The sequence below is a fragment of the Petaurus breviceps genome, unplaced genomic scaffold, assembly GCF_028583685.1.
Source record: "Petaurus breviceps papuanus isolate PSGF00001 unplaced genomic scaffold, PetGlider_PUasm1.0 125, whole genome shotgun sequence".
Classification (NCBI taxonomy): Eukaryota; Metazoa; Chordata; class Mammalia; order Diprotodontia; family Petauridae; genus Petaurus; species Petaurus breviceps.
Genome location: NW_027185653.1, coordinates 9,102,083 through 9,117,086, shown reverse-complemented (window position 1 = coordinate 9,117,086; position 15,004 = coordinate 9,102,083). Strand labels below are relative to the sequence as shown.

The window sequence follows — 15,004 nt, the reverse complement described above, 5'->3', positions numbered from 1 at the left end:
CTTTTTTTTTTTTTTTAAGCAATCGGGGTGAAGTAACTTGCTCAAGGTTACATGGCCAGTTATTTCTGGGTGTGGTGCTGAGTGTCTGAGCCCGGGATTCGATCTCCAGGTCGTCCCAACACTGGAGCCGGTACTCTTACTCGCTGAGCCACCTGGCCGCCCCTAAGCAATTGGGGTTAAGTAACTTGCTCAAGGTTACACGGCCAGGTGTTTCTGGGTGGGTGCTAAGTGTCTGAGCCCGGGATTCGATCTCCAGGTCGTTCTGACACTGGAGCCGGTGCTCCTACTCGCTGTGCTACCTGGCCGCCCCTGAATTGTTTTCCTTTTGACCACCTCCTCCCTTAGTGTTCCCTTATCAGCCCCTCTCCCTTTTCCTCCCCTTTCCCCTTATTTCTTCCCACCCTACTAACCACCCCCCCTTTCGATGCCCTTTCCCTCTCCTACTGCCTGTAGGATATTTTTATACTTAATGAAGTATGTTATTTTTTCTTCACACCAAGAGTGACAGGAAAAAATCTCATGTGCAGCTCCTCTCCCTCACCTCTTTCCCTCTAAAATAATAGTTTGTGTGTGTGTGTGTGTGTGTGGGTGTTTCTTCTCCATAGCGTCTTATGCTTAACTAGTTGTTATTCCCTCCTTGTACCAGAATCAATAAGGGAAAAGCTCATATGATTCTCATCTCCCTCCCTTCTTTTCCTCTACTATACTGTTTTTATGCCACTTTGTATGGAATAATATCCCCTTTTCCACTTCATTCATTCCCTTTCTTCCATTGCAGTTCCTTTGTAGCCCTTAATAAGATTTTTTAATCATAATTTTGTGTATTTTATACTCATACCCTCTACTTGCCTATAACCAGTTTGCTCTCATCCAATAGAAGGGTGTGTGTGTGTGTGTGTGTGTGTGTGTGTGTATTTTCTTTGTTTACCTTTCTACGTCACTGTTGCATCTTGTAATTGGAGGTTGAATTTTCCATTGAGTTCTGGCTTTTTTATTAGGAAGGTCTGGAACTCTGTTATATCATTGAATGACCATCTCTTTGTCTGGAAGAATATGCTCAGTCTCGCTGATTATGTGATCCGTGGTTGTAACCTGAGCTCTTTTGCCTTCTGGAAAATTGTATTCCACTGCCTCTGATCTTTCAGTGTAGAGGCTGCCAAATCCTGTTCTATCCTCACTGTGGACTCTCGATATTTGAATTGTTTCTTTCTGTCAGCTTGAAGTGTTTTCTCTTTTAACTAGTTCTGGAGTTTAACCACATTTCAAGGACTTTTCACTTTGGGATCTCTTTCAGCAGGTGTCTGGTGGATTCTCTCGATTTCTGTTTTACCCTCAGGTTCTAATATATCAGGGCAGTTTTCCTTAAGGAGCTATTGGAGAATGTTGTCCAGGCTCATTTTTTTCATCATGATTTTTTGGTAGGCCTATGATTCTCAGATTATCTCTCCTGGATCTGTTTTCCATGTTAGTTATTTTTCCATTGAGGTATTTTACCTCTTTTTCTAATTTTGCATTCTTGTTGTTTTGTTTGACTCATTCTTGGTTCCTCATAGACTTATTTGTTTCCATTTGGTTGATTCTACTTTTTAGCAAATCATTTTCCTTGGTTAATTTTTGGAGCTCCTTTTCCATATCACGCACTTTTCTTTTTAGAGAGATGTTTTCTTCATTATAATGTTTTTCTAATTCTGCTATTTTGGTTGTGAGAGAATTATTCATTTTGTCTTCTATCTCTCTCATTCAGTTTTCAAAGTTCCTTTTTATCTCACCTAGGAAAGATTTCTGTGCTTGGGACCCATTCCCTGTTGATGTTTCTGCTGTGGGTGTGGAGTCCACATTGTCTCCCTCTGAGTTTGGTTCCTCCCTCTGAAGATAGTAGGACTCCAGTGTCTTTGTCTTTATAGTCTGCTTTCTACCCATTTTGAGGCAGAGCCGTAGCCATGCCTTTCCTCTAGGGATCCCAAGCCTTTACTGTAGAGGGTTTTGCCCTGGGGCAACAGTTACTATGTTTTCAGGGTCTGGGGGTGGGGTTGGAGCAGGTGAGGTTCACTCTCTCATCCTGATCTTTGGAGGTCCTAATATGGGCTTTTTAAAATTTCTGGGCTATGAAGTTGTAGCCCCAGGAGTATTTGCTGTCTGGGACAGTGGCCCCTGTATTTGGTTCTTTCCTTGCTCTTTCCAGTCCCAGGCCTCTGGTAATAGGCCTGGTAGTGGCCCTTGTTGTTTGTGGGACGACTTGCCCTCTGAGTTGATCAGTCCCCTTCCAGACCTGCCTCTGCCTGCCACCTATTCTTAATCTCTTCTTCTATTAATTCCCTACAAATTTTTCTGTTTATCATGCAATTTTTTTTGCATGGAATATTCCCTTAATATTTGTAATTTTCTTGAATAGATCTGCATTTCCCATTTGTAAAACTAAGCATGAGCATCTCTCCTGAGCACTGCTGCCCTGAAGAGCTTTAAGGTTCTGATCACTTAGTATAGTGAACTCTCTCTTTGTTCAGCAATAAACTAAAGCAAAACATTTCATAGAAACCAAAGTTCAAAATTCACAATGATATAACATAACAACTTATTACTAAAGTAGCCATATATTTTTAAACAAAAGATAACATTCAGTAATTCACAATCTGAATCAATCAATATAAAGTACCCATCTAAATTCTTCTTTCATCCTGATTGTATATTGTCTTCCAATCATCCTTAGCACCACCACCCTTAAGGAGAAATTATCCTTAAGAAGTACAAAATTCAAAGTACAAAGGTCTCCCACCCACTAGGCCACAGTAAAACATGATCTTGTCAGTCATCACTAAGTACTCAAGGAAAGGTCTTTTCATCTTGACTGGAGGCTAACTCCAAAATTCCATGCTTCCTCTCTGATTCTCCCAATTCTTGCCTGAGTGCACCCAAACATCAACTGGATTCACAGGTAGTGAACTCCCAGCTCCTGGATCAGTTCCTGGTTTAGTTCCTGATTTAGTTCCAGACATCAAGCTTGGTAGAGTTACACCAATATTCATACATATTGCTGGCACTAGCATCAATTCATTTTCTGCCTGTGAAATCAACAAAGACCAACACAGACCCTTTCCTGACATGTTCTCTTTCTGAAAAATTAACACAAATCATCAGTTAAATCCCTGGATCTCTAAAAACATCAGGAAAACCCTCCTTCAGGATTCCTAAAAAGAAACAACAATAAAGTCCTCTTTCAGAGTTTCTTAACCAGCAGTAAGGTCCCAGGGCTTCTGCAACAACAGCAATGCCCTCTATCTGCAGACAAATCTGACAAAGTATCATGAATGCAGAAAGAAAAAAGTGCTGGTAGCACAGTCATTTTTTTTTCTCCCTAGTTCTACTTGGTTCCAGTTTGTGATCCTGATTTTATATGTTAAGTTCCTCCCACTGTAGGCTTTGCAGATTCTGTTTCTAACAAAGACTTGATATATTCACAGGCAAGGTTGGAGGGAGGTACACCAGGAGCTTGGAGCTGCCTACCTGTGAATCCAGGTGATAGTTCGATGAATTCACACAAAGGTTGGGAGCATGGAAGAGCAACCAAGTCAAGATGAAAGGACCTTTCCTTGGGTACTTAGTGTTGACTGACAACACTAAGATTTAAGATGACCTAGGGGTGGGATACTTTGTACTTTGAATTTTGTACTCCTTAAGGATTTTTGTTTTAAGAAAGATGGGAAGCCATTCTCCAATCAAGATGAAAGAGACTTTAGATGGGTACTTCATATTGATTGATTCAGATTGTGAATTACTGAATGATATCTTTTGTTTAAGAATATGTGGCCCCTTTACTGGTAATTTGTTAATGTATGTGTTGTGAATGTTGAACTTTGGTTGCTGTGAATGTTTTGCTTTATTTTATTGCTCAGTAAAAAGAGAATTCTTCAACTTGAAGAGCTTGAACAAGCAGATAAGTGCTGACACAAGGAGCTAAGTACGCCTTTGCTTGCCATTACACTATCTTGTCAAATTATTCTATTTCTAGCAGTTTTTTCTTTTAAGAAGGCCTTCTTATCTCTCCTTACTATTATCTGGAATTCTCCATTCAGTAGTGTATATCTTTCCCTTTCCCTTTCCTTCTTTCCTCAGCTGTTGTAAAGCCTCATCAGACAAACATTTTGCTTTTTAAAAAAATTTTCTTTTGGAATGTTTTGTTGTTGTCATTGTAGTACCTGCCTCTTGTACATTATCGTTAACCTCTGTCAATGGTTCTGCGGGCACTTTACCAGAACTTACCTGTTAAATCTCTTCTCTACTTCCACTTCAAATTTACAAAGGATGTTTTCGGCCAAACCCACATGGCCTTATGGTTTCCTTACTTTGTTAAAAGTCTGAATTGAGTGATAAGAAGCTCATGAGCTAAACCACAATCAACTCCAGGATTTATTTAAACTGACTATATAGAGCTTCTTCACCTTTGGCTTCAAAACATATAATCAATCTGGCTTCTATATTGACTATGTGGTGATGTCTATGTGTACAATCATCTTTTGAGATGTCGAAATACAGTGTTTACTATGACAAGTGAGTTTTCTTGACAAAACTCAGTCTCTACCCTTTTTAATTTTTTGTGGGGAGGAATGGCAAGGCAATTGAGGTTAAGTGACTTGTCCAAGGTCATTCAGCTAGTTGTTTCAAATATCTGTGAATGGATTTGAACTCAAGTACTCTTGACTTCAAGATTTGAGCTCTAGTCATTGCACCACCTAGTTGCCCCATGCCTTATTTAATTTCTACTCCACTACCAACTTGTCTGCTATTCCAATTATATTGTAATTTCCTACTTTACCATTCCAGTCCCCTACAATGAATAGGACACCTTTTTGGGGGTATTATTGCTAGAATGTATTGTAGTCCTTCATAGAACTTATCATCATTGGCCTCTTTACCATCAATGTTTGGGGCATAGATTTGTGATGTAGAACAATTTGTGTTGGATTGAAAGAGACAGCAATCTGTTATTTTTGAAATTATACCACAGAACAGTTTTTTTTTATTTTTATTGACTGTGAGGGCTATTCCCATCCATGTAAATTCACTGACATGAAGCTATAATCTTCCCATCACCTGTTTGATTACATCCAGTTTAATCTTCATTCATAGATCTTACATCACAGGTTCCTAAACAATATACATCTTGACAGCATCACCAGAGGCTTCCAAAACTGAGCTTCCTTTGGGCTTTGAACCAGTCACTTTATTAGTACTAGAGGCACATTTAGTTTTCCTCCATTCTTTCCCAGTAGTGTATTGGAGACCTTCCAACTTGAGGGACTCATCTTCTTAAGTCATCTCTTTTATCATTTTAGTATTGTCCATACGGCTTTCTTGGCAAACATACTGAAATTGTTTTCCATTTTCATCTCCAATGCATAACATTTTGCTTGGGAAAACCTACAAAATGCAGCTCATAGTTTCGTTGAATTACACAGGTCCAGGGAATGTAAATTGCTATGTCCCACACTTTATATTAGGAATGAAGTGATTAAGACCTGCTTAATGAAAAAAAAATACTTTATTATAGTCCACATGTGAGAAAATTAATAGGTATATAATCCAAAACACTTTGAAAATAATTTTGTGGTATGGCTAGGTGGCACACTGAATAGAGCACTGACCCTAAATTCAGAAGGACCTGAGTTTAAATTGGCCTCATATACTTAACACTTACTACCTGTGTGACCTTGGGCAAGTCACTTAACCCGAATTGCTCTGCCTTCCCCCCTTGAAAAAGCAAAATAACAAAAAAAGAGAAATATTTTAGTGTAGCTTTTCTCATTGATTAGGAAAGTGTAATTGCTCTCCTATTATACAATTTACTGTGTTCTATTGAAAGCCAATCCTCGTTAAATACAGGTTTGGCATTTTCTCAGAATAATAGATTAAAAAAAAGCAACTTGTGAAATGGAGGTGTTGAGGTATAGGTTAGCATAAGATGTTGAGGTTTAATGTTAGGGGTTGTGCAAGATCCCAAAATACCAACATGCTGGGTACTGCCAAATGAATTGGACTCAAGTCTTCTCTCAGTCAAAGTACAGCAAAGTTTACTAAAGCTTTGCCATAATGAGTAAACTCTAAAGGAGCCTTGGTATCTGTGACACTTGTACTGGACAAGTGGGCCTGAATCATGTGACAGAAAGTGTGTCAGAGGTAGACAATTATCTGACCTTATCGTGGAGGCAAGATGGAGCTTATATACAGAAAGACTGTGGGAAGACTTTAGGGTTGGTCTAGAGGAGGAGTTTTGGGAGAGTCTTCAGGAGGAATAATGAGAGATTAAAGGTGGGAAGTAGCTGGAGGCTACCTAGAGATGACTGACAATGGCAGAACAGATTTGGGTATAGATATTTTGAGAGGATCAAGGGTGGGAAGTTGCCAGACAAAGGAGGGCTAGGCTAGTAACAGAGAATGGAGGGCTAGGCTAGTTTAAGGGTGTTTAGATATTCTGGGAGGATCAAGGGTAGAAACTAGCTGGAAAAAGGAGGGTTAGGCTAGTCAGAGATTTGGGCCTCCAAGCTATGATGAAAAGCTTATGGTCTCAGGCAAATGATTAATCAAATGGGAGGATTCAAGGAGAGTTCAGGGGGTTCCCAGAGCCTGTACCTCATCAGGAGTGGGATCATAATTCTTTAGCTTTTTTTTTAAATTTTGATGCTATTAAGCTACTGAGGCCAGATTTAAAACTAGATTTTTCTAGATGAAAGATATCTGATAGGTTCCTGTTCCTTTCCAGATACAGAATTACAGCATTTAGTACTAAAAGAGTTCCTGGAGATGGACTATTCCAACTGACTCCATTTATAGATAAAACAATTAAGACCCAGAAGAAAAAAAAAATAACTTTCTTGAAATCACACTGGTAGGTGCTCTAATGCCGAAGCTAGTTCACTTTCTATTAATGGAATTGCTAGTAACATAGAAATTTTCCAATGTTATTCTAAACAACAATGAAATTCAATTTCTTTCATCAGAATTTCATTAAAATCTACCTCTTCCTTTACAACTGTGTATGACAATTGGTTTGAATAGAATCCTTTCTATTTCCACACACTAAGCCCATTTCAGCAATTTCCTTTTGACAGTATAGATTCTTTCAGAAACCTGTTTTGTCTGACTAAAATGTTGATAAAGCTGAAAGTCTTGATTCATCATAAGTTACACTCAGGAAGCATCAGAGCCTGAATCTTGATCTAACAGGAATCTAAAATCTCTTTTTGTACAGCCTTTTCATCCTATAGATGTGAATATTGGTGTAACTTGAGAGAGGTTAATTGACTTACACAAAGTAGCACAATTTGTTAGTGAAGGGGCCAGAACTAGAAACCAGGTCTCTCAAATCCCAATATACTCTCCTTCCAATTATTTCATAATAGCTTCTAAGGGTTACTCAAGAAGATGTTCTGTTTAGTCTTTATATCCTTTACATTTTATACTCCAAATTTGGGAAGGGAGGAACATGGATCTTGAATCTCATATTCTGATATTTTGATTTAATCAGTGAGTTGCTTCTCCTCAGGTCCAAAGGTTACTAACAACAATTTATTTTACAAAGCATTATTACTTAATATTCCATAGCATACAACCATACATACCAATCATTTCAAATTCAGTGCTCACCTGGTTCCAACTCAAAGCTAAAAATACAAGTAATGAAGGGGAAACGACTGCAATCAATAATATTGATTTGCTCTCAAGGGACATTCAATGCATTTTCTTACCTTGTAAAAATTATATATTGGAGTTGTGTAAAGGTTTTTGGATTTTAACAAAAAGACTCTACATCATACAACGCATATAAAAGGAATGCATGAAAGATTAGGATTTGATTGAATTCATGAGGTGGGAAGATACAAATAGCCATGGAACTTACACAAAGCAAATGCAAACTGTTTATACATAACATAAAATACATTGTTTTTTGCTTCAATCAGTTAAAGTTCTAATGACTTCATAAAATTTTATTAAAAATATTTTCCTTGTTTTACATAAAAATCAACTTGATTGTATAAATTAGTAGGCAGAGATAGAGTTTTCTTTTTTTAGAGGGCAGAACCGTAAAACTGCTTTTCCATCAGGTTTTACAATGTGCTGAGAAAGATCATTTTGAACCTACTTTTCCTTATACTTCTTACCCATACTAATGATAGCATTGGTAGACCTTTACCTTATTTGGGGGAACATCAGATTTATACCTGTAATGCCATGCACAAACAGCTTTCCTGAAGAATGCTACTGTGAACAGCTTTTAAGGTTCTGATTACACAGTATAGTGAATACGCTATTTATTCAATAATAAATCAGAGCAAAACATTTGCAGTAAATCAAGGTACAGCATTCACAATATTACGACTTATCACAGAAAATAAAAATACAACATTCACAATGACTTATCACTAAAAGGGCCACATATTTTTCACCAAAGTGTTCACAGAAGTTTTCAACAAAGTGGAGTCATTTAGTAACTCAATCATTCAATCATCCTTAAAGGGTCACAAAATACAATAGTCAAAGTTCTTCACTCATGGGGCACACTAAGTTACAAATCAGTCACTATTCATTCATCAGTCACTACTCAGGCAATAGTGACTACTCAGTAACCTTTTAAGGTGTAGTGGAAAATACAAACGTCATCCACCCCTTAATCACATGCAAATCACAACTTCTCATTACAGAGTATCCAAGTAATGTCTTCTTTCAGCTTGACTCAAGGCTGGTTCTCAGTTTTCATGGTTCCTCTTCCATGATCCCAACTCCAACTGTCACCTGGATTCAAAAGTAGGTGGCTTCCAGTTCCTTGTCCAGCTTCTTGTCCAGTTTTTCAACCAGTTCCTATTCCATATTGAATTTCACAGTGTCCAGTCTACTTCAAGTCCTTCACAGTTCCTGTTGCTGAGAAGACAAAGCTTGACAGAGCCAATATAATATTCAGACATATTGCCGGCACCATCATCAATTCACTATCTACCTGTGAAATCAATTCAGACCCACCAACAAGGTCTGAGAACTCAACACAAATCATCAACATAGAAATCAACACAGACCCAGAAACAAGGTCCACGAAGTCAGCACAAATCACCAGTAAAATCTCAGGATTTCTGTACACATTCAAACAGAAAATCCTCTTTCAGGGCTTCCAGTAGGGTCCCAGGGCTTCTGTACAAAGTATCACAAACAAACATCAACAGACACAGCAGACAGAGCGCTAGAATACCACAAGTTTTCTCCTACTTGACTCTGCCAACACAAGAGTCTTCTCAGTTCCTAGTGACTCTCGCCCTGGAACTCTCCATATATAGGCATTAGCTCCTCCCCAGAAGTTCACAAGTTGTGGAGTTCACACATTCTGTTTCTTAAGAGACTGAAACCAGATGTTAATTCAATAGCTGAAACACGGTGTGAACCACTTCTTTGCTTGCCATTATATTACCAGGATCTAATTAAACAAAATTCTCCTGATATTATTTTCTTTTATAATAACAAGACAATATTTAAAAAATAAATTTCATTTTACAAAGGAGTTTAATCTGTTTTAATACTCTGCAGCAATGAAATTTTATTCCTTTCTTGTCTTTTGCAGATAGACTTTCTAATTTGCTATAAAAAAATAAATTGTCTAATGTTCAACTGTGCTATTGTTTTTTTTTTAAGCAATTGGGTTTAAGTAACTTGCTCAAGGTTACACGGCCAGTTGTTTCTGGGTGTGGTGCTAAGTATCTAGCCCAGATTCGATCCCCAGGTCATCCCGAAACTGGGGCTGGTGCTCTTACTCACTGTGCAACCTGGCTGCCCCCAACCGTACTATTCTTAACTAGAAATACTCTTGATTATGCTGTTGTAAGGTAACCCAAATCACATGCCACCTGATTTGGAGCCCACCGTTCAGCCCTCACTAAGCCCCTTTTTAAATTTGTCTTTGTCTTTATCCTAAACCCTGTAACTGCTTGTAACAGCATAAAGGCGTAGTCCTGGGCAAAAGTAATCACCCAAGTCATAGTCCCCTGCTCCCTTATCTTTCCCTTAAGTTTGTGCTTCCCTAAATTAGTAAGACTTGAAGCAGCATTTTGGATAAGGATTATGGTGCGAGCCTGTATAGAGATCATGGTGCAAGTCTATCCCATGTAAGAGTCAACCCTATTCTGTGATGCTGACACAACAAGGTCCTCCATCTAGAACACTAAGCAAGCAGAGTCCCCCATAGCTTTCACACATAACATGACTCTTGCCTGTTCCATGACCCCAGCCTGTTCTAGAAACTCCACTCCCCCTGTGTCCTCAACTCTGTACCCTCCACCCTGTTCTAGGAGGGATCCCTGTCACACGTTGCACCATGATTTCCAAAGTAGCCATGAGCTATAGATCCAACCAATGGCTGTTCTTGACTTCTGTATGTCATTGCTTATGCTAGGTCCCTAATTGTGGTTTTTGTCATTTTTGCCTTTATAAGCATTGCCTTGATTCCAGTTCAGGGCTTCCTGATTTGAATGTATACTCCAGGCAGTCACTTGCTTGATCAATAAATCCACATCTAAATTTATCTAAAACCCATGTCTCAGCTCACTCTTATTCTCTTAACAATGGCTACATGCAAACCTTTCCTGGTTGGCAGCACCTTCATGTCCCATAAACATATGACTTGTGTCCCATAAAAGTATTCTACAAGAACCTGAGTTCTGTAATAAATCACCATATGAGAATGAAGTAGTATATAAGGAGTGGGGTAGGAGAGCAATATTACTTTCCCATAAGGATTGAATAATATTGCCTAGGGCCATAGTTTAATAGGATTGGAAAGAATCTGAGAATGGTTCTTATTCAACCCTCTCTTTTTACTGTGGAACTCAGATAAGTCATTTACCCAAGGCCAAATGGTAGGGGTCAATTGAGTCAATTAATGAATCACCTTTCTGTCACTTCCTGCCTCAAAGTATTTTCACTGGCTAAATCCCAAGCCTGGAAAGCTCTCCCTGCTCAATTCCACTTCATATCATTCCTAGCTTTTCAGGTTTCTTTCAAGTCTCAAGGTACAACTTTTTGCAAGAAGTCTTTTCCATTGCTCCCTAATTTTAGTGCTTTCCTTCTGAGATTACCCCTAATTTCTATTGTATATATCTTGATTGTACCATATTTTTTTTGTATAATCTTTCATTTGACTGGGAGCTACTTGAGAACAAAGACTTTTCTCTTCTTTTCCCTTTCTTTGTATCCTCAGCACTTTTTGGAGTGCCCTCCAGAGTAGGTATTTATTAATTGCTAGTTGAGTAAATAACTCCTTCTTCCCTCTTTCTTCTCTGTATATATTCAATTATTCTCTAGATTGAAACTAACCAATCAGCAAGAACAAGAAGTTTTCTTTCGACCTTTTTAAGGAATGCCCTATCAATGGGTCTTTGATTGGGTCATCTCTTTGGAAGTTTCTATTTCCTTTAGGGGCTGGGGAGGAGGATGGGGAGGAACCTAACTCTCCAGAACTGTGGTTCAAGAGACTATACTTCATCTCCATGAACTTAATGTCTACTGCTAGAATTTCTGTATTCAGATATCTGCCAAATTTATCACCAGATAGTCTAATGGTTAAAGGATCTCTTAGGAGAGTTGGGTACTCTATACTTAAATAGAGAGTTGGGAACTGCTAAAGTATAATACTGATTACAGCTACTGCTAGAGCATCAATCCTTGGGACATTCTCAGGATAAGGACCCTTACACCTTGTGACAAAGTTCCTTCTGTATTTCTATCACAATAGTTCCCTTTAAGAATAAAATAAGTGATTTCACCCTCCTTAAAATTCTCTCTCATCCCATTGGGGATAGTTCCTCATTTTCTCCTTTATTGTAGCAATTTTTACACCTGACATATTTTGACATTCTGGGCAAAATGCAAAAACAAGGCTCATGCTTTGTTCGTCTTTTTCTTTCTTTCATTGACAAGAGAATAGTATCTTGCACTTAGCCAATGCTATTTTTAATGAATGAAGAAATAAATGAATGTTTCTTTATTTATTCTGACATTTGTACAGTGAATGAGTCATATTTGTTACTATGGTAAGCTCAAAAATATATTGCCTGGAGGAAGTATACTTCCTAATGAACTTGAAACTTTGAAATCAGAATAATTATCTTTCCAAAGTAAGAGAGTTAAGAAGTCTCATAAATTTAACTAAAGTAATTGGTTGTTGATTGCACAATAGAAGTAAAATCATTTTTAGTAAATCTTAACCAATTTGTGATTTTCTTTCAAATCTACTTATCTAAATATCTGGTATGGACTTATCCTTCATACTGTTTTTTAACATAGTGTGGTTTTAAGGTTTGAGAAGATATATAACATTGTACTTCCAGATCTAAAGAGAAGATAACAATGGAAAAAATGAAGAAAATATAGCACAGGAAACATTTTCTGAAGGAAAGTATTTCTTATACTGTATTTATTGACATCTTTACTCGCTCCATTTCACAATTATCATCTTTATCTCTGTCGTTTGGAGAATTAAAAAAAAAACTGTTCAGAAAATTATTTCCTGTAACTTGTAGTCAGAGTTCTCTCCCTTGGATTATAGGAACAGCTGAGGAATGATACCTGGAAACTTGACAGAAGTTTCCAATTCAATAGAGCAATATAAATATGAAATTATGCAGAAATATTCTGTGATAATTAAAAAATGGAAAAGTATCAGTTTAATGAAAAATGTTTCTCTCCCACTTCCCAATCTTGGTAGGCTTAACTCAGAAATGAGTTAAATGAATCTCACCATCTATAATGCCAAGCAAAGGAAACTTCCAAGGTTCAGAATACCAGCATAGTAACTCTCCATTTTATTCAGTGACAACTTAAGGCAAAACATTCGCAGAACAGAGAAAATCAAAATACAGCATTAACCAAGTGTAATTCAATAATTTCAAAGTACTACTCCACTCATGGGAAGTACATTCATTTAGTCAATCACAAATTCTCTCTTGTGGAGATTAAGAATAGTTTCCAATCATAAACAAGTATATTCATTTGGTCAATCAGAGACCAAAAAAAGGCACGTCCCACCCCTGGATCATAACTGAATTAAATTTTTATCAGTTAATGCCAAGTACCTTCTCAAAAGGGGCAGTGGAGAGCACAAAGGCCATCTACCCCTGAGCTACAGCATGGTCAATATATGATCACAGCATTTAATACCCAAAGAGAGGACTTTTCTTCATCTTGACCCAAGGCAAGTTCTTAGCAATATCTGTTCCTGGGGAGACAAAGCTTAATAAAGCCACAATATACTTTGCCAGTGTCCTCATCAACTCACTCTCTGCCTGCAGAACAGTGTCAGGACCCATGAAAACATCATAAAAACACTCTTCCAGGATTTCTGTAAACATACAACATGAAAATCCTTCTTCAGGGATTCTGAATCAACAGCAAGGTTCCAGGACCTCTTCTACAACAGCACTGTCCTTCACCAGCAGACGAATGTGGCAAACAACATCAAAACAGACAGACAAAATGTCAGCATCACAGCCATGTCTCTTCAGTCATTAGCAGCTCCATGTGGCAGCTCTAAAAAGTCCTGGGCAGCTCCAACTGGCCCTCAGAAATCCTCTCTCTCTGTCTCTCTCTCTCTGTCTCTGTCTCTCTCTCTCTGTCTCTCTCTATGTCTCTCTCTCTCTCTCTCTCTCTCTCTCTCTCTCTCTCTCTCTCTCTCTCTCTCTCTCTCTCTCTCTCTCTCTCTCTCTCTCTCTCTCTCTCTCTCTCTCTCTCTCTCTCTCTCTCTTTCTCTCTCTCTCTCTGTCTCTCTCTCTCTGTTTCTCTCTCTCTGTCTCTCTCTGTCTCTTTCTGTCTCTCTGCCTCCATGATGCTGCTTCCAAAAGTTCTTCTTCCTCTCTCTCCTCATGCCTTCTCTCTTCTAGGGTCTCTCTCTAAATACACACCAACAGAACCTCCCAGTTCAGTGCTCTCTTTTCATGCTATCAATTCCATCCCTCAAGTGAGGTTCACAAGCTCTGGGTTTCAACACTTAATCTGAAAACCAAGCCAATACAGGGGGATCTTTAAATTCCATTACTATTTCACCATCTCTGATTGAATGAGGAAACTGATTTGAACAAGTTCCCATAATACCTTTGGGGACAAGATGGAAAGATAAAGGGCATAAAACTTAGGGAGCTTTAGGAGTTGAATGAATATAACCAAAGAATCTATGCCATTTTGTAGGAAATTTTAGCAGAGAGTCTTAAGGAATCTATCCATTTTCATGATATTTAATTTCTTATTGGTGACTTAGATAAAGGAATAAATGAAAAGTCTAGCTTGATAAGTATCTCTAGTAGATAAGAAATTGGGCTAAATCAAATATAATGACACATAAAATGTATAAATTCAAAGTTATGTACTATGTCATAATATGATATTACAAATATGGGATAAGGGAGATGTTGCTATAGAATTAATTTTTGGATAAAGATATGGGAATATGACCTGATTATAAGCACAAGATGAGTCATAATGGCCTGGTAGGCCAGGAAGGTAATGTTATTTTAGGTTGCATAAGAGAAGACATAACTACACCAAGAGATACACATTTTATTCTCTGTTTAGACCACACCAAAAATAAAGTGTCTGCTTCTGGATACCATACCACGTTTTACTTAAGACAAAGCAAAGTTGGAGTGTTTGCTGAAGAGGATGAACAGACTGATGAGGAAACCAGAGCACATGATACAAAGATTGGTTATTGAACTGTGGATGTTGGTCTTGGAGAAAAAAAATTAAAAGAGACAAGAAAACTGTTTTTATGTATCATAAAACCTTTCATTTTGGGGGGAAACAGTATAAAATTATTCTACTTGGACCCAGATGGTAAAAATAAAACAATTTACATAGGCACAAAATTTTGTAAATATGATCACTTTTTACAGACTTAGTAACTAATCAACACAATGACCTACCACATTTCCAAAGAACTCATGATGAAACATGCTGTCTACCTATAGATAGAGAACTAATG

At 37.9% G+C, this 15,004-nt stretch overlaps 1 pseudogene; it reads left to right on the top strand.

The window, feature by feature from the left end:
- The window catches only part of LOC138163603 (charged multivesicular body protein 7-like), a 46,231-nt pseudogene extending 31,496 nt beyond the window's left edge, over window positions 1–14,735 (top strand).
- The last annotated feature ends 269 nt before the right edge of the window (window positions 14,736–15,004 follow it).